The following is a 19,343-nucleotide window of genomic DNA, read 5'->3' on the forward strand; positions in this document are numbered from 1 at the left end:
TTACTCGCTGAATGGGAGAAGAGAGAGGAAAGATCCCCCCCCATCTCTTCTGGAAAGCTGCAAGACCAGAAAATGAGGGAAAAGAAGGGAAAGGAATCTGAGGCCACAGCACTAGCCAGCCAGCGATGCTTCACTTGTGGTTCAGCTGGACATTTGCAAAGAGACTGTGCCATGAGACCCAAGAGTAGAAAGACAGAGCAGAAGAACACAAGGGCAACACAGAAGAAGGCTCTTCAGACAACCCAAATTGCACAGGTTGCTGAGAAGGGTAATTCTGATGTATGGGTGTTAGATTCTGGGGCCAGTTGTCATTTATGTAATTGTAAAAGCTCTTTTGTGTCACTGTCTAAAACTGAAAGACAAAGTGTATCTTTGGCTGATGGGTCTGTGACCAAAATTATGGGACAAGGTGACTTGTATTTATCCTGCTTAGGAGAAACTGTAAAAGGTGTGTTGTATGTGCCAAATTTACAATCAAACCTTTTATCTGTGACACAATTGGCTGCAACAGGGTATATCATAACATTTAAGAAAAATGGTTGTGAGATACGTAAAAATGGGAAATTGTGTGCTACTGGTATGTTAAAAGACTCCTTGTACATTGTGCAAAATGCAAGGAAGCCAAGCTGCAAGGCTGCAGTTGGCAACACACCATATCATGACCAATGTGTACACCTGATGCACAGGAGACTTGGTCATGCTAATTACAAGTATATAGCACAAATGCCACAGCTGTGTGCTGACCTAAAGATAAAACCCTGTGATAAATACTTAGATTGTGTAGTTTGCAAAGAATGCAAAACACTGAAAGCTCCTGTGAGTAAGCACAGTGACAGAGTTACAACTAGACCTTTGGAAATTGTACACTCTGATATTATTGGTCCTTTTGCTCCAAGTCTTGGACAAGCAAGGTATGCAATGACCATCATTGATGATTTCTCAAGATACACATTTATCTACATCTTAAAACATAAAGATGAGGCATTTGAGAAATTTAAAAGTTTTGTGACATGGGCAAATGGAAAATTCCCTAGGCCTGTATCTGCACTCCAATGTGATAGAGGAGGAGAATACCTTTCTCACAAATTCAGAAGGTTCCTAGTGGAAAAGGGGATAGAACAAATTCTTTCTAACCCGTACACCCCTCAGCAAAATGGTGTTGCTGAAAGAAAGGGCAGAACCTTGCAAAATGCGATGGAATGCATGTTAAAAGATTCACGATTATGTTTTACGTTCTGGGGAGAAGCTTTATCGACTGCTTGTTATGTTCAGAACAGGTTGTATAACTCTATGATTCAGGACACTCCATTCCATTTGTTTTATGGTGTGAAACCAAAGGTAAGCCATCTTAGAGTGTTTGGTAGCACTGCATGGGTTCACATTCCAAAACAGCAGAGAAGGAAAGGAGGCCCCACAACAAAGAAAGCCATCTTTGTTGGCTATGAACAAAGCCAGAGGAGCTACAGGTTCATAATGGGAGAGAAATTAATAATTAGCAAAAGCGCTTCTTTTGCTGAACAAAACTGGGGGAGATTAAATTCTAGCTCTCCAGTTGAACTGACCACCACAAGAGAACAGCAAGGACTTGCTGATGGTGATCTTTTGCCTGATGAGGACATTAAACCAGAAAAGCAAATTGAAGATCTGTCTGATGAGATAGATGCTTCTCAGGAAAGTGATAGGAGTCAAAATTTAAGCCCTGTATTACCTCGCAGATCTCAGAGGAGTAATAAAGGAGTTCCTCCATCACGTTTTCAGGCTGAAACAGTAAAGGCTTTTCACATATTCACAGAACCTGAATCTTTAGAACAAGTGAATGCTTTACCACCTGAGATTGCACAAAATGGGCATTCTGCCATGCAACAGGAATTAGCATCCTTGAAAGAAAATAAAACATGGAAACTGGTAAATCTACCTCCCAATGAACGCTGTCTGGGTTGTAGGTGGGTTTTCAAACTGAAAAGGGATGCTGATGGCAAAATCCAAAAATATAAAGCAAGGTTGGTTGCAAAAGGGTTCACTCAAAGGAAAGATTTAGACTTTGACAAGACTTTTGCACCAGTTACTAAAGGTGAATCAATTAGATTACTGTTAAAAGTTGCTGCACTCAAGGGAATGTCAGTTAACCACTATGACATTCAAACTGCATTTCTCTATGGTGATTTAGACCACAGATTATACATGCAGCAACCCCCTGGCTATGAAAAAGGGGAGAATCTAGTCTGTGAACTGCAGAAGTCAATCTATGGGTTAAAACAAGCTGCTAGATCCTGGAACCAAAAAGTAGATGAAAAACTGCAGAGTTTTGGTTTTGAAAAAGGAAAAGCAGATCCCTGTGTATATATGAAGGACAAACAAGGCTGTATGTATCTGTGCATTTATGTTGATGATTTGCTGCTGTTCACATCAACAGAAAAACAAAGGCTTGATTTTGAAGCCTGCATGAAAAGCCATTTCACATTAAGAAGCCTTGGAATTATAATAACCTAGGTTTGGAAAAACACAGGAAGAAGAATGGTAACTTTCTGTTAAACCAAAGGGGAGATAATGGTAATGTGAATGGAAAGACATATAAAGTCAGAGAAGATTGGTATGCATCTTAATCTGTAGTGTAAAAAGGGGAGTGTTGAGGTTTTCCTACTAATAGATTAAGCTACTATTATACCTAATCATTTGGCTGGGTGAAAGGTTGCAAGTGATTGTCTCCTCTCACGTGCTTCATGCAAAATAGCCTGGGGGGAGGACCTGCCCGGACTTGTCTTCTCACTTCTTCTTTTTCTCTCTGCTGGAAATGTAGCTCAGCAAGGCTTGCTCCAAACGGAGCTAAGTACTTTAAATGTTTTGCTTTTGTTTTTGTTTTCTGTAAATAAATTATTTTTATAGAAATGCTTGGTGTGTGACTTTTTTGACCTCTCCTGGGCTAAAGGCTTTCCCAGCATTCTGCAACAAGTTATGATAACTGTGTTAGGCTGTTTATGAAAATGACAGCTCCAACTTTAGCACCATATTCTTCTTTGTTTCACATATAGTCTTTCAGATTTTGCTACTGTCAGGACCAGCCCAAGAATGATGAAGAGTCAGTCCATTCAAACTCCAGTTCTCTATTTGCTCACACCGCATAGACAGAATCTTGCCAGACTAAAGCTACTCTACCTAACCCAAGGGGAAATAACCTGGGAGAGCTCTAGGGTGGGGCTATTCTGAACCTCTTCACTTTCCCACTATTGTTTCCCGGACTGTGCTTCCTTTTATCTCTTCCACCTTCTTGGAATGTGCTCCCTCTTTCCTGAGAACCAGCAGCACAGCCAAAATCCACCACAGCTACAGAATAATATTAGTTAACAAAAAGAAGTCAGACTTTGAAGGAAAAAAGGGGGACTCAAACAGGAGCTGCAAAGATGGTGTCTGTGTGTGTGTGTGCATGCGTGCGCGTATGCTAAGCACCACTCATTATTATTTGAATGCCCAGTATAAGACAAATGCTTTCTCAATATGCATCAGGAAAATGCATATTGAGTTCATTTCTTTTTTAAAAAAATATTTTTAAATAAAGAAAAACAAATTCCCCATGCTTTCTAAAAAAAAACAAGGCTGTTTTTATACTTAAAACACTTCCATAGCAGGAGGGGCAAATTGATTCAGTCTTCACAACATTTAGATTCAACATTTAGCTCAGCTTCAAGGCAACATTACTTTTGTTTCTGTTTTTTTAAACAGAAGATCAGGTGGAACAAGTAGCACGTTCTGCAAGATCAAGGTTTCCAACTGTCAACAAGGGCTAGTATTGAAGAGAACCTTTCAGATTGCCCTGCTCGGGGATCATGGGTCACAGACTTGTTAGGAATGGGAAAGCACATGTGGTCCTGGGCCACCTGTGGGAATAATGCTGGAAGACAGACCCGATTAACAGAATACGCTGACTGTCCTTGCCTCATAATATTTATTATATTAATTGTAGGCAGTTGGGCATGCCGCAGAGACAGAGAACATGTTTACATCATTCAGGGAAATGTTTTGCTATTAGGGAACTAATGTCTCCCAGCTGGTTTATGTAAGAACTGCCACTAGTATTTATTAAAGTCTTGAAGTGACCATACAGATAACCATTGTGTTCCAAGAGGCAAACTGACCGCTTCTTGGTGTTCATGGAGACTGACTTCGATTATAAAAACATCACTATCTTTGCTTCAGCTTTTTAATCCAAGCACTTCTTGTAAAATCCACAGGCCTTTTGTGCTTGTTATTCTAGCAGGGAGCTCAGCGAAAGGCCTCTACAGCTGCTAACAATCAATGTACTTCCTAGCCCACTAGCGAGTGCATAGATACTGCTGGTGTATTATCCACAGGCAGGCTCTCTGTTATTGGGAAAAATCAAACATTTTGAACATATGGCTCCCTATGTCAACCATCTGTTTCTGAACGTTCACATTGCAAAAGCTCTTATTTTAAGGAAACTGGACACGCTGGAGGAAACTGAATTCTGGACAAAGGCACTGCCACTTTTATGAATGCAAACAACGGTTGAAATGATTGCCTTACTTAATGAAGTCACAATACCTTACTTAATTCATATCTCACCTTTCAGTCAGGTGTATTAAAAATGTAGCCTACAGAAAGGTTGTATCCTACTGGCATCTGTTTTATTCCCTCCAGAACTCCAGCAGAGGGGACAGAGCCAAAAAATTCAGCCTGTTTTGCAAGGGGGGGCCCCTCTTAAACCTTGCAGAGGGTCAAAGCATTCATTTTACCCCTTACAAAAATTAAGCTCATTTAAGTCCTGATTCCCCCACTGAGAGTCCCAAACATCCTATGCAAACCTGTCATGTTCGCCGTTTCAATGTCTTTGATACATCGTAACATTTCGCATGTCATTAGCAGGATGCGTGTTTCATCTTTCTCGGGAGGATGGGAGTACTTATCTTTTGGCTTTGCTCTGGAATGTATTTGCATTATCTACTGCGCTCAAGGTTACTTTCCCAGGCTAGCAACTCTGACGATTGCTTGCACCTGTGCCGGGCGGGGTTGTTACGAGGGAGGCGGGATACGTTTGCACCAAGGGTTTAAGTTTGTATTTGGCGCGCTTTTGCTCATTCTCAGCTTTCTCTGTATTTGCCTGTAGTTCCTTAATAAATCAGATTTCCTATAGCAGCCTCTTGTGAGTCTGAGTATTTGGGCTAGGGCAATCATTACATAAAGCTGAGAATCTAAGATCCCAACTCCGCTGGCCCCTGTCCAGGAAAAGACAAGTTGTCTAACCCTGTGAGGGAGAGCGCCAGCGATGACCGAACCCGACATCGTGATGATGGAAGAAGGGGAACCGGACTCAACCGTGAGGCGGCCCGACCGACCGTCCCAGGGGGGGGAGCTGTCAGCCATCCTAGAAGAGGCGAGCTCCGAGTCGGAGGGTGAAGCCGAGGGTCTGAAAACCGCCCCGGAGACTACCGTAAATTCTCCGGGCGAGCTGGTCACCTGGGATGAGACCCAAGGGGATGTCACGGTGGCAGGGGGCCCATCCTGGAGGCAGAGATACCCATTATCCCCCACTGTGGTGCAGGTGCTGCCAACGGAGGGCTCCCCCACCCCGGATCGTATCCGAGTACTGGAGTCAAAAATGGACTAGTTAGAAACTATACTGAAGCAGCTGAGCCTAGATGTGACCTCGCTGAGAGAAACCCAGGAAGGATCAAGCCAGCGGCATTCAACCCCTTCGTCCCATGGGTGGTCCCCGGAGCAACGGCGGCCGGCACGGAGGCGCGAGGGGGACCAGTCGGTCCAGATGGAAATCGCAGCATCGCCGGCGCGGCCGTCCCCGGGCCCCGCGCCGCCGCGAGCCCGGAAGGTACCAGCCCCTGCAGCCCCGGTGGCGGGGCGCAGCCCGGGGGGGGCGGGATGAGAGATTTCCCTGTCAAGTTTGATGGGGACCCAACCAAACTCTCATTTTTCCTGACAAATGCTAAAGCCTACATGGAGGAATGGGGGTCGCTTTTTCAATCGGAAAAGGCAAAGATCATCACCATTGCCACCAAGCTGAAAGGGAGGGCGGCAGACTGGTATGTCCAGATGTGCCAGTCGGAAGCGCCTGAACTGGAGAAATTCGATGAGTTCCTCTGGGCATTGAGACAACACTTCGAGGATCCCTTGGCGAAAGAGAGGGCAAAGCGAGCTCTGAAGGAACTTAAGCAGGGGTCAAGATCCATGGCTGATTATGCACTGGAGTTTAAAGCACTTGCTGGGAAGGTGGATGATTGGTCCCAAGCCACCATTATCGAGCTATTCAAGGATGGCCTGAATACAGAGGTGCTGCACTGGTCCTTGGGGAGGGACGACCCATGTACACTTTACGAATGGATCCAACTGGCGGGGAGGGCTGAGCATGCCCATGAGATCTTCGCCCATCGAAAGACCGCCAAATCGGGGCAGGAGGTGAAGCCCAGCCGCCCATCGAGCACCGGGGGGAGACCAGGACAACGACCCTGGGATGAGGAGCGAGAGAAGCGGTATGCAAAAGGCCTGTGTCTGAGATGTGGTAAAGAGGGGCATCGAGTGGCGGCGTGCCCGAAGGCAAAGGGAGAGGAACGGCTCGGCAAGCCGCCGACGAAGTCCCCTGCCCTGCCGAGGAAGCAGAAAGCTGCGGTGGCTGAAACCGTGGGAGACGATGCGATGTTCTACGAAGAGGAGGGTGAGCCCGAAATCCTGCAGCCGGCGGGAAACACCAGCCACCTGCTTTAAAGGGCGCCGCAGGGCAGGTGGTGGAAGAAGGGCGCGAGCCTTCATCGGTGAGTGGCAGTTACCGCATTCTCACGGTGAAGTTGAAGTTGGGCTCCCAATCCAAGACTGTAGAAGTATGGGCCATGATTGATTCGGGGTGTTCCCGGTGTCTAATGCACCCTGATGTGGTAGCGGCTCTGGAGCTACCCACTTTCCCTTTACAGCGACCCATCGCTTTTACACAGCTGGATGGGTCCATGGCAGGGGGCAAACCGGTCACCCATTTCACAGGGCGGGTATCCTTGCAGCTGGGCAGCCATCAGGAAGGTTTGTCTTTTGTCATGGCTCCAGTAGGGGGTCCCTTGGTGGTGTTGGGGGTGCCTTGGTTGGTTCAGCAAAATCCCCAAATAAACTGGGTTTACCGGACTATCACGTTTAGGGATGGGTTCTACCAAGCGACTGAGGGGAAGGGTGCCCCAGAGGAGATGGTGGGGGTTGCGGCAGCTGCGACTCCGCATGTCCCGGCCCTTCCTCTGGAAGGCTTGCCGGCAGAGTACAAGACGTTTGCTGATGTGTTTGGCGAAAAGGAAGCCGACCAATTACCCCCCCATAGAAAGACGGACTGTGCCATTGAACTGGTGCCCAACACCCAATTGCCCAAGCCAAAGATTTATTCCATGACACAAAAGGAACTGACTCTGTTACGAGACTTTGTGGACAAAAATTTGGTGCGCGGATTCATCGAGCCGGCGAATTCACCGGTGGGGACGTCGGTTCTCTTTCGCCCAAAAAAGGATGGGACATTGAGACTTTGTACCGATTTCCGCGGATTAAATGCCGTCTCAATTTCCAATAAATATCCCTTGCCATTGATCAAGGACATGTTGTCACATCTGGCTAAGGGAAAGGTCTTCTCTAAACTTGATTTAAGAGAAGCCTACTATCGTGTACGCATCAAGGAGGGCGATGAGTGGAAAACTGCCTTCAATTGCCCGTTGGGAGCTTTCCAGTATAAGGTGTTACCTTTTGGTTTGGCTGGGGCCCCTGGGGTATTTATGCAACTGATCAATGAAGTACTGCATGAACATCTGTTTAAAGGGGTATTGGTGTATTTGGATGATGTATTGATTTATACTGAAACCATGGAAGAGCATGTGTCTCTGGTAAAAAAGGTGCTGAGTAAACTCAGATCAGCAGAATTGTATGCCAAACTGTCTAAATGTGCATTTCACCAGACACAAATTGACTATTTGGGGTATAGAATTTCAGATAAAGGCATAGAAATGGACCCTGCCAAGGTGCAGGCTATCATGGACTGGGAAAGCCCCCGCACCCGCAGGCAACTTCAAAGTTTCCTGGGGTTCAGCAACTACTACAGATTATTCATAAGGGGATTTGCTGAAATTGCCTTGCCACTAACAGAACTGCTCCGAACCAAGGGTGTGGGAGATACTCGGAGAGTAAAGAATCCAGGGGCGCTGTTGCGCTGGACGCCTGCTTGTCAAACGGCGTTTGAGCAGCTGAAAGCAGCGTTTATCAAAGAGCCCATTTTGCAACATCCTGATCCCTCCAAACCGTTTGTGGTGCAGGCGGATGCCTCCGATTATTCCATTGGGGCATTGTTGATGCAACAGGACGGGACAGGATGCCTCAAGCCATGTGCCTACTTGTCCCGCAAGTTCTCCGAGACTGAGCGACGTTGGCATGTATGGGAAAAGGAGGCATTCGCAGTAAAAGCCGCGTTGGAAGCTTGGCGGCATCTGTTAGAAGGGGCGAATCACCCCTTTGAGGTGTGGACTGACCATAAAAATTTGGAGGCTCTTAGCACCCCTCGAAAACTGAGCCCGAAACAAGTCCGTTGGGCTCAATTTTTTAATCGGTTCAATTTTCATTTGAAGTTTATTCCGGGGAAAAAGAATTTCCTGGCTGATGCGTTGTCAAGGCAACCTCAGGACTCGGGGGCAGCGCCAGAAGTGGTTAGCACCCTGTGGTCAGCACCCCAATTGGGTATGCAGGCTGTGACGCGTAGCCAAACGCGCGCGCAGCAGCCACCCGCTGCGGACGCCGCCCAGCCGAGCGCTTTGTCAATTCCTTCCCAGTTGCAACAAAAGTTTCTAAAAGAACTGAAAACAGATACTTGGTTGCTGGCAAATAAAAACAATGTTACTTTTGACCGAGGCTTCGCTTGGAAATCCGACCGCCTCTACATCCCTGAAAGCCTCAGAAAAGAGGTGTTACTACGTTCACACGATGACAAACTGGCAGGTCACTTCAGTTTTGTAAAAACCTTGAACCTTGTTAGGAGGCAGTTCTGGTGGCCCACATTACGTAAGGATGTCAAAGACTATATTGCCTCCTGCACTGTTTGTGCGATGTCTAAGCGCAAGGTGGGGAAGCCCCAAGGACTGCTGCAGCCGGTGGCTGCCCCTTCTTGCCCCTGGGATGAAATCTCCATGGACTTTATTGTTGAATTACCACCCAGTCAATGCAAAACTGTCATTTGGGTGGTCAAAGACTATTTCTCAAAACAAGCCCACTTCATCCCTTGCGTGTCCATTCCGTCGGCACGTCAATTGGCCCGCCTGTTTCTAGTACACGTGTACAGGCTACACGGATGTCCTTCCCGCTTAATTTCGGACAGGGGCACACAATTTACCTCACAATTTTGGCGGGCGTTCCTCAAATTGTTGGGAACGAAGCAAGCCCTATCCACGGCTTGGCACCCCCAGACGGATGGGGCCACAGAGGCTTTAAATTCTACTCTGGAGCAATACCTTCGAGCTTTTGTGAATTACCAGCAGGACAATTGGGTAGACCTCCTCCCTTTTGCCGAAGTGGCTTACAACAATGCAGTGCATCAAAGCACCGGCCAAACCCCATTTCGGGTGGCCCAAGGCAAAGACTTTGTACCTATCCCTGATCTACCGCAGCCTTCGGGCGGATCGGCCACTCCGGGTGATTGGGCGTCGCAACTGGCAGACTCCTGGCCAATGATTCAAAAAGCACTAGCTGAGGCACAATTGGATTACAAACAGTATGCTGATCGGAAGCGTGCTCCTCAGCCGGCGTTTCAAGTAGGGGACTCGGTTTACCTTTCCACCAAGTTCATAAAGTCCTCACAACCTTCCAAGAAGCTGGCTCCTAAATTTGTGGGTCCTTTCCCAATTACCGCTCAAATTAACCCTGTGACTTTTAAACTTGACTTGCCTCATAACCTCAAACGCTTACACCCTGTTTTTCATTGCAGTTTGCTCAAACCGACTATTCCTTCTGACCGCTGGCATCGCCAACCTCCACCTCCAGCCCCCATCATGATTGACGGTCAGCAACACTTTGAAGTTAAAGAAATTTTGGACTCTAGACGCCTTCGCAATACTCTGCAATACCTAGTTCGTTGGAAACATTTCCCTCATCCGGAGTGGGTCGCTGCACCAGATGTGGCTTCCCCTATCCTAGTTGGCCGTTTCCACTCTGCTTATCCCACTAAGCCGGGTCCCTAAGGATATTTTTAGGGGGGCGGTATGTCATGTTCGCCGTTTCAATGTCTTTGATACATCGTAACGTTTCTCATGTCATTAGCAGGATGCGTGTTTCATCTTTCTCGGGAGGATGGGAGTACTTATCTTTTGGCTTTGCTCTGGAATGTATTTGCATTATCTACTGCACTCAAGGTTACTTTCCCAGGCTAGCAACTCTGACGATTGCTTGCACCTGTGCCGGGCGGGTTTGTTACGAGGGAGGCGGGATACGTTTGCACCAAGGGTTTAAGTTTGTATTTGGCGCGCTTTTGCTCATTCTCAGCTTTCTCTGTATTTGCCTGTAGTTCCTTAATAAATCAGATTTCCTATAGCAGCCTCTTGTGAGTCTGAGTATTTGGGCTAGGGTAATCATTACAAAACCTAGCACAGGTTGTGTGCAGGTTATAAGCTATGTATTCTTGCTTTAAGTACTTAGGGGAAGGAGCCAAGCTGAACATGTACTGTATTTGATCAGTTATTATAAAGGCCGTTTGGTTCATTTCATATCTGTTATACGTTGGCTGGCTTCAGATATTAGTCTAAGTCGTACTGCATGCTGTGTGAAGCCAATAATTGTAGCTTGTAAATATTTATGGCTTAGAGCTAAATGTGCACCTTATTCAACAAATCAGGGTTAAATAAACTATGAAATTTGCGAACCAAGTCATTATGTTATTCATATGGGACCAATATGAAGAAAGGCAACATGAACTGTAAAATTCCATCATGGCAAAAAGAGAAGAGACACCAGGCAGAAACTTATTTTTGTTTTTCGAAGTGGCAGGATTCTGCAGGAAAAATAGCTCAGGTAGATAAAACTTCAGCACATCACCATAAGTGTTGAAAAGTATGCTTACTTCCCTGTTTCTTCACTCTCCTCCTAAAGGTGAGAAGTACATGCTTTGGATGAGAATCTTGCCCACCTCTTCTTGGAGAGATTGCTATCATCAGCTGCTATTTACCGTGATCACCTGCATGCACACACCTAGAAGGAGAAAAAGAGAGAATTGCGGAGGGTGGATTCTTCACTGTCCTAATGCTTTGTAGCTTATTTGGGTTTAGTAGAGAAATTTTTGTGGGTTTTCTTTGCAACATGGCATATGGGAACAGAGGGATAAGACATTCTGATGATTTGACACAGAAGCTATTTCAGGGATAAACTTCTGGTTCTCTGAAAAGCCAAGGGAATATAAAACATCTCTAATGTCACAGTAACATAATCTCTAATGAGCTGCCCCTTAAATCTCTCACAAGTATCACTTGGGATAGTAGCTGAATGCTCAGCTGGCTGTCTTAGATACAGTTAATAGTTTACTTTGGATACACCTCTCTTTTCTTCCATATGCCTTTATCAGAAGCAATCCTTTAATATGTGACAAGAGTTCAGAAAATTAAGTAAGTAACTTCCATGGATAACAGCCCACGGAAATGCTATTTGGTTCCATGAAAAAAAATTAATACCCTCTGTTTCTGAAACATAGATGTAAAAATCTTCCTGACTTTATGGTCATGGCAGTTGATATAATGGAATACCAGTTCCAAAATAGTTTCTCATCTCAGTCTTTTGAGATGTACAAAGCAAAGCTGTTGTTTGGAAGTTTTAAGATCAGATATGTATCAAATGTTGGCATCAGCAGCACATACACTGGAGCTTTCCAGAATACCCCAGCCACAGGAAGTGTAATTCTGGCACTCTGCAATCTAGGAGTATCCCTGATGCAGTCTCATGGTTTTTTGACCTTATTCAGAACAGCAATGTTATTTTATGGAAAACAGGGATAATATAAAGTTAAGGTAAAGGTAAAGGTTTCCCTTGACATTAAGTCCAGTCGTGTCCAATTCTAGGGGGCGGTGCTCATCTCCATTTCAAAGCCGAAGAGCCAGCATTTGTCCGTAGACATTTCCGTGGTCATGTGGCCAGCATGACAGTCACAGAACGCCGTTACCTGCCCGCCGAAGCGATACCTATTGATCTATTCACATTTGCATGTTTTCGAACTGCTAGGTTGGCAGGAGCTGGGACTAGCAACGGGAGCTCACCCCGTCACGTGGATTTGAACCACTGACCTTCCGATCAGCAAGCTCAGCAGCTCAGCAGTTTAACCCGCAGCGTATAAGGCAGATGAAGTTGGCTAGAGCAGTAGGAGCCATTTTAAGGAAAACAAAACAACAAAACAAAACACTCACTTAAAAATTGGAAAATCTTCTTCAAAAAATGTAAAAAAGCCTTACAAGATTTGCTAGTTCTAGTAATGATGCCTTCGCATGAAGACCTGAGCCTCACTATCCCTTTAATGAAGCACAAAGTGTATCTGTGTGTATGACGTGTAATGTATAGTGTTCTATAGACTGTGGAAGTATTCAAATGATTAGGCACATCTAAAGCTCTACATTTCATATTACTGGAACTAGAACTTGTTTAATGCATTTTAGTGTAAACAAGCATGCTTTTCTCTTCTTCTGACAGGTCTACCTAGCCAAGAGACACCAGCATTAAAAATGTGATAGAGTTGGAGGTCTAGACAGGGTCCAAAAGATCCAAAAGAGATCTTTTCTCACATACCTACAGAAAAAGATTAACAACTTTCAGACAATGCTGGGCTATTAAAATTGCATGCAGCTGTACAAAGAGAAGCCCCTGAAAGAAGGCTTCTTTAAAAGCCTCTGGATATGCTATGTTTATAAAGCAGATCTATAAAAAATTCCTCTCTATACTGAAAAGACAGTACAAAAGACTTTATACTTGGGACATAAATAAATAAATAAACCAAAAAACAAATAAATAAAGCAACTCCTCCTACCAAAGACTTCAATCTGTCCTTCTAATTTAATTTTTATTCACCACTATCAACAACATTACAATAATTGGCTAAAATTTTATTTATTAATTTTTTTATTTGTCAAATTTATATGGCCACCCATCTCACACAAAGTGACTCTGGGTGGTATACAATAAAATCAGAAATTAAAACATTATACAAAACCAATTAAAACAATAAAGGTAGAAAACAAGACCATGAGAGGGGAAATATTACATATAATACAGCCAGGGTACAGGGAATTCCCAGTCTTGATGAAAGAAACATAATTTGATGGGCCTTCTGGAAGGGCATAAGGGTTGGGGCTAACCTCACTTCGGGAGGGATGTTGTTCCAGAGGGCAGGTGCAGCAGAAAAGGCTCACTTCCTAGGTCCCATCAGATGGAACTCTTTCACAGATGGGACCCAAAGCATGCCTCTCCTGCCAGACCTGATGGGATGGGTAGATGTAATTACGAAGAGCGATCCCTCAGATAACCTGACCCCATAACATGTAGGGCTTTAAAGGTCAAAACCAGCACCTTGAATTGAACCCAGAAGCAAACTGAAAATCACTGCAGCTCATGGAGCAGAGGTGTAATGTGTGTCCTTCTAAGGGCACACAAAACTGCCCATGCTACTGCATTTTGCACCAGCTGAAGCTTTCAGATATTCTTCAAGAGCAGCCCTTTGTAGAGCATGTTATAGTAGTCCATTTGGGAGGTGACTGGGGCATGAATAATTGCGAGCAGAGCCTCATGATACAGGAACGGGTGCAACTGGTACACAACATAAAGTTGCACAAAGGCCCTCCTGGCCATGACTGCCACTTGCTCCTTGAGCAGTTCTGAGTCTAGAAGGACCCCCAGATTGCGCATTGGGTCTGTTTAGGGCAGTGACACCCCATCCAGTACCAAAGATTATAAAGTCCAGATTCAGAAGTCCTTAAAACCCCAATCCACTCAGTCTTGCCAGGGTTTAGTTGAAGCTGTTGTTCCCTATCCAGACCTCTACAATGTCCAGGCCACTGCAGGACATCCACAGCATCACTTAATTTGCAGGGGTGGAGAGATATAATTGAGTATCATCAGCATACTGATGATACCTCACCCTGTGGCAATGGATGATCTCCCCAGCAGTTTTATGCAGATGTCAAGCAGGAGTGGAGGGAGCGCTGAATCCTGTGGCACCCCACATAGTAGGGGCCAAGGGTGGGATCTCTCACTCCCAATCAACACCAACTGGTTTGGCCCCTAAGGAAGGAAGAGAACCAGCACAATATTGTGGTGCCTGTTCCCAATCCCCGGACCTGATCCAGAAGGATAACATGGTCGATGGCATTGAAAGCCACTGAGAGGTCAAGTAGAGTCAAGATGGATGCACTACTCCCATTCCATTCCCACCAGAGATCATCTAAAAGTTCAACCTATGCCATTTCCATCCCATGTCCAGGCCTGAAGCTGCTGCACCACCATCTTCTCCACAACCTTCCCTAAAAAAGAGGTTGGATATTAGAGGGAAATTGTCCAATATGGTGGGATCCAGTGATGGATTTTTGAGGAGGGAGCAAACCAATGCCTCCTTCAGAGGCAAAGGAACAACCTCCTCTTTAAAAGATGAATTAACCATCATCAGAATCCAGCCACATGTCCCCTCCCAGCCAGCCTTAGCTAGTGAGGATAGTCATGGATCTAAGGAGCAGGTGTCTGAGCTTGCAGTCATGAGGACCCTGTCTACTTCCTCAGGCCCAACAGGTTCAAACTGCTCACAGATAACAGGGCAAGACTGTGTCCCAGGGATCTCCACTGGACCTGCACCAAGGATCTAACCAGGAATAAATTTGAACAATTTGTCCAACATTCTATGAGAATTCCCATGCCTGGCCTTGCAGGTGAATCTCCAGGTTCCCCTTCCTCAAAAGGGCTTGGGTCACCTGGAACAAGGCCACCAGACAGCAATACACAGACATGACAAGGGTGGAGATTTATTGTTTCTTTGCCACCCTTACCACCACAAGGTAGGCCTTAATAGTAGCTCTCACCTGTGTTCAGTTGAGTTCATCCTTCATTGACTTCCATCAGCACTCTAGAGTCTCTTCTCCCATTTCATTTCCCTCAGTTGTTCCATAAACCATGAAGAGCAATGGGATCCACAGGAATAGAGAGGTCAAATGGGCACAGCCTGATCCAAGACCACTGCTGCCCTCTTGTTCCAAGCGGCAACTAAGGTCTTAGTTGGACTGTGCAGCAGACCATCAAGAACAACCCCCAGCTCCCTCTAGAACCCTTCCAGATCCATCAGTCATTGGGGGTTGGACCAATCTAATAGGTCCTGCCTCCCTGCAGCAGGGGGTAGCGCCAGAAAATCTCATGGTTACCAGGGCATGATCTGACCATGACCAGGGAGTCACAGAGAACTACTCCAATTCCAGATCACCTTGCCACTGCTCCCACAGAAAAATCGGATCAGGTATGTTACCACTGTCCCATGGATGTCCTAAGATAGGCCCATGGCTGTCTTGGAGGCCATGAACTCCTGAGCCACATCAGATCCCACTCCCAGAGAAGACAGGTTGAAATCCCCCATGACCATACACCTGGAGAATACCACTGCCAACCCCGAGACAAAGTTGAGGAGCTCAGGCAAGGAGGTTGCTATGCAGCAAGGAGGCTGGTACAATAGTAGCAATCCCAACTGATCCCTAGAGCCCAACTTAAGGAACAGGATCTCACATCCAGCAACCTGTGGACCAGAGCCCCTGAAAGCCATAAGAGACACCTGGATGACAACCACCACACCCCCACCCCTGCCCTGGATTCTCAGCTGATGCCATACCCAAAACCCAGGTGGGAACATCTCTGAAAGAGGAACATCCCCGCTTTGGACCCAGCCAAATCTCAGTAATATATGCCAAGTCAGCCCTCTCGTCTGTGATTAAATCACATATGAGGGAGGCCTAATTACAGGTCAATCTGGCATTTAGTAGTGACAGCTGAGAGCCAGGTCCTCTGAAGGCCTGTTGACCAGGAACTGGAGTTGAGAACTGGGGGCCAGAACAAGCCAGTACAAGACACTTGTTTTCAAGAGTGGGCCATACCCAGTCTCCCACCATATTTTCCCTTACTCATCACTACTGTGATATTTCACCCCACCTCCAGCACCCCCAGATCCCCAAACACCCCTCTCCATGTCCTCTGGTTCCCAAGGCAGGGGATCCCCACATCTCTTTCTTGAACTCATTCATCCTAAACAAGGGGGAAGCTGAGTCCTCCAGGTACTTTAGCTCATGGTCTCATACAAACCCATCCTTACACAACCTACCAGCACTGGCCTCCTCCACCAACCTCTCTCACTAGCCTGGCCAGGGGTTGCCCATTCTATACATCCCACCCTCACCAATCCCCCCCCCCCAAAGCTCTTACCCGAAGGAGGTCAATCAACCTCAACCAGGTACACCATCCACCCTTCAAGACTTGGCTTGTGTTGGAGGGATCTACAACAGCCCTAAGGCACCTGCTCTCTGCTGTCACTACTCCTTCCCACTCCAATTCCTCCAAAGGGGGGAGTAGGCAGTCTTCCGAGTCCTGTGCAGAGTCCTCTGCACTCATTAATCCTAGGGCCATATGAAGCACCGGTGCTTGCAACTGTCACTGATCTCATCAAAAGCCCAAAGATTGCAAAACCACAACTGGGCAATGTCACAAAACCACGACTGGGTGGCATAGCAAAATGCAACTGGGCAAAACTTAATGTTGGCACCACAAATGACAAAAGGCAAAACTACTTTTAGGCCAAACTACTTTTTCCCTAAGAGCTCAAGATAGGTTTTATGGGGGTGGGTGGGTGGGTGGAAGTAGATGGGGGGTCTCTCCCTTCATTTTATCTCATAACAATAAACCTGAGAAGAAATGGCTGGTTCAAAATCACCCAGAGGTTTCCACTGAGGGCTGAAGATTGAATTGAACCTAAGTCTTCACCTCTTCTATCCAACCTTTTAACCCCTGCACCACACTTACACTTCAAGATACAAACATGATATGTCAAAAATAATCTTATGTCTAGAAAGTTAATATGCTTAAACCAGCGTTTCTCAACCTTTGCAACTTTAAGATGTCTGGACTTCAACTCCCAGAATTCCCCAGCCAGCCCTGGAATTTCCTGGTTGTCTCCTATCCAAGAACAGATCTGACTCTCCTTAGCTTCTTTTGGAAAATATCCATCTCTCCCTTCCTCCCTCTTTTAAGATAACATACATTTGATCCATTTGAACTGATCTTTATTTCCAGATCAGGAAAACATTATTTATTTTGTCAGTTGTTTTTCAGTTTTACTTAAAAATCAAGGCAACTAGATTATCTGGTTGCTAAAGCTTGATGGATTTTATTTTGGCCTTTGGCCTTTGGCTCGTTTACAAATATTTCAATTTTTGTTGGCTTTATTCAATAGAAAAATACAGAGTTGATATTAAAATAGCATTAACATTTTATTCTGCCTTAGATTATTTTTGTATATATTACATTATGAATGAAATTTCTATACACACATCACTTTATCACAATAAAGGAATTAGGTTCTACTTCAAAAACAATTATTTAATATTTTATTCATTAAAAAACAGGTGTGAAGCTTCCAATTTACCAGATGTTCAGTTTAGCCTCCAACCAAACATAGAAAGTTTTTACAAGCATTGCATTAATAGCAATGGAGAAACGATTGAGCCTATTTTCATATTACTTTTATATTTTACTAGGCCACCCATGACCCACTGGGTCATCCTTTTGGAGATATTTCCTTACCTCAAACAGAACGACCACAGGCAGGCAAAAAAGCAGTGGGAATAGGAGCGACTTCCAACTTCCTGCTGGTTTCCCCATTGACTTTGCTTGTGGGAAGCTGCCAGGGCACAGTCGCAACTGGGGGGGGCGGGCAAGCAGGTCATGTGCCCCAGGTGCCATGTGGGGGGATGCCAAAATGAGCACTGGGGGGGGGCACCAAAATAGGCGTGGAATCCATGTTTGCCCTGGGTGACACAGTCCCTAGTTGCGGCCCTGTGCCAGGGAGCATTGGAAATCCCTCCTCCTCCTCCTCAGCTGACCCATGGAACTTCCTGCCACTTTGCTGGGGTAAGGGGGAACAAAAGGAGCCATAGACTGTAAGGAAAACTGCACCCCTACTTCTCATCTGGGCATGTCCCCAAGGGCCCCCTTCCTCCAGGGAGGAAGAAGGCTCACCCATTGACCACCAGTGCCCCTCAGCCAGCCCTACTTTGCCAGCAGGCATCCGAGTTGTTCCTTCATCCTTCCCTCACTGCCCAGCATTAAGAGATTTCAAATTTCAGCCTGAATTCCAAAGCAGCCAATTGCCTCTTGCCCACTGGGCCTTGCTGCCAGCTGATTGGGTGTAGGAGCCAGAGAAAAGTGGGAAACAGGGCAGAGATAAACCCCTCCCATCTTCTCTTGCTGTATGCAACCTATGGGTTTCTGGGAAGTGTAGTCAGAAGAGCACTGAAGTGGCCACAACTTTGCCAAATTTCAATCCCACAGGAGTCATGGATCTGGCATTTTGGACACATTCTTTAAGTTAGCCCATTTGAGGTACCTTGGTTCAAAAATTGTTGCCCTAATAAGCACTGTTTTACCCAATTGAATGTTACAAACAGACATGGGAGTTTTAGTATGTAGATTGTTGGTGATAAAATCAGAGCTACACATTTGAACAGCTGTGGTACTCATACGCAACTTCATTTATCTAGGATTATCTTGGGAAATGGTTCTGCCTCTCAAATGATTACCAGTTCACATTGTAGATGCAATATTTTGGGGGATAGAATGGGGCAGTCCAGTTGTTTTAAATCTGAATTCTAGTACAGTTCACTAAAATCCCTGAAGGATAATTGTTGCCAATGGGATTTTCCTTTCTATGGTACCTAGCAAATATGGAGACAATTTTCATTCAGACTAAGTTATAAGAAAAACATATTAAATTCTCATTCATGTTTGCCATGACTCTGATCTTTGAAAAGATTCACAGAACTCTAAATGACATGGAGAACACCATGTTTTGCTAGGCATTTAATAGACAGCAGGCTAAAAATTCAGTTTAATTTAAAACTGAATTCCACTGCATGGAATAAAACACAAAAGATACATATCCACTAGAAATAGTCATGAAAGACTATCACACACATTAATGATTTACTTTTTTCTGCCCACGGGTTTCCTACACAGAAGTACTTTCTTTTGCTGTTGTGGTAATTTCTTAAGGATATAGCAAAACTGGAGTTGGAGGAGGTATGTGCCCTTATTACTGTAGCCATTAC

The sequence above is a fragment of the Candoia aspera genome, chromosome 2 (genome assembly GCF_035149785.1).
Source record: "Candoia aspera isolate rCanAsp1 chromosome 2, rCanAsp1.hap2, whole genome shotgun sequence".
NCBI classification, from domain to species: Eukaryota; Metazoa; Chordata; class Lepidosauria; order Squamata; family Boidae; genus Candoia; species Candoia aspera.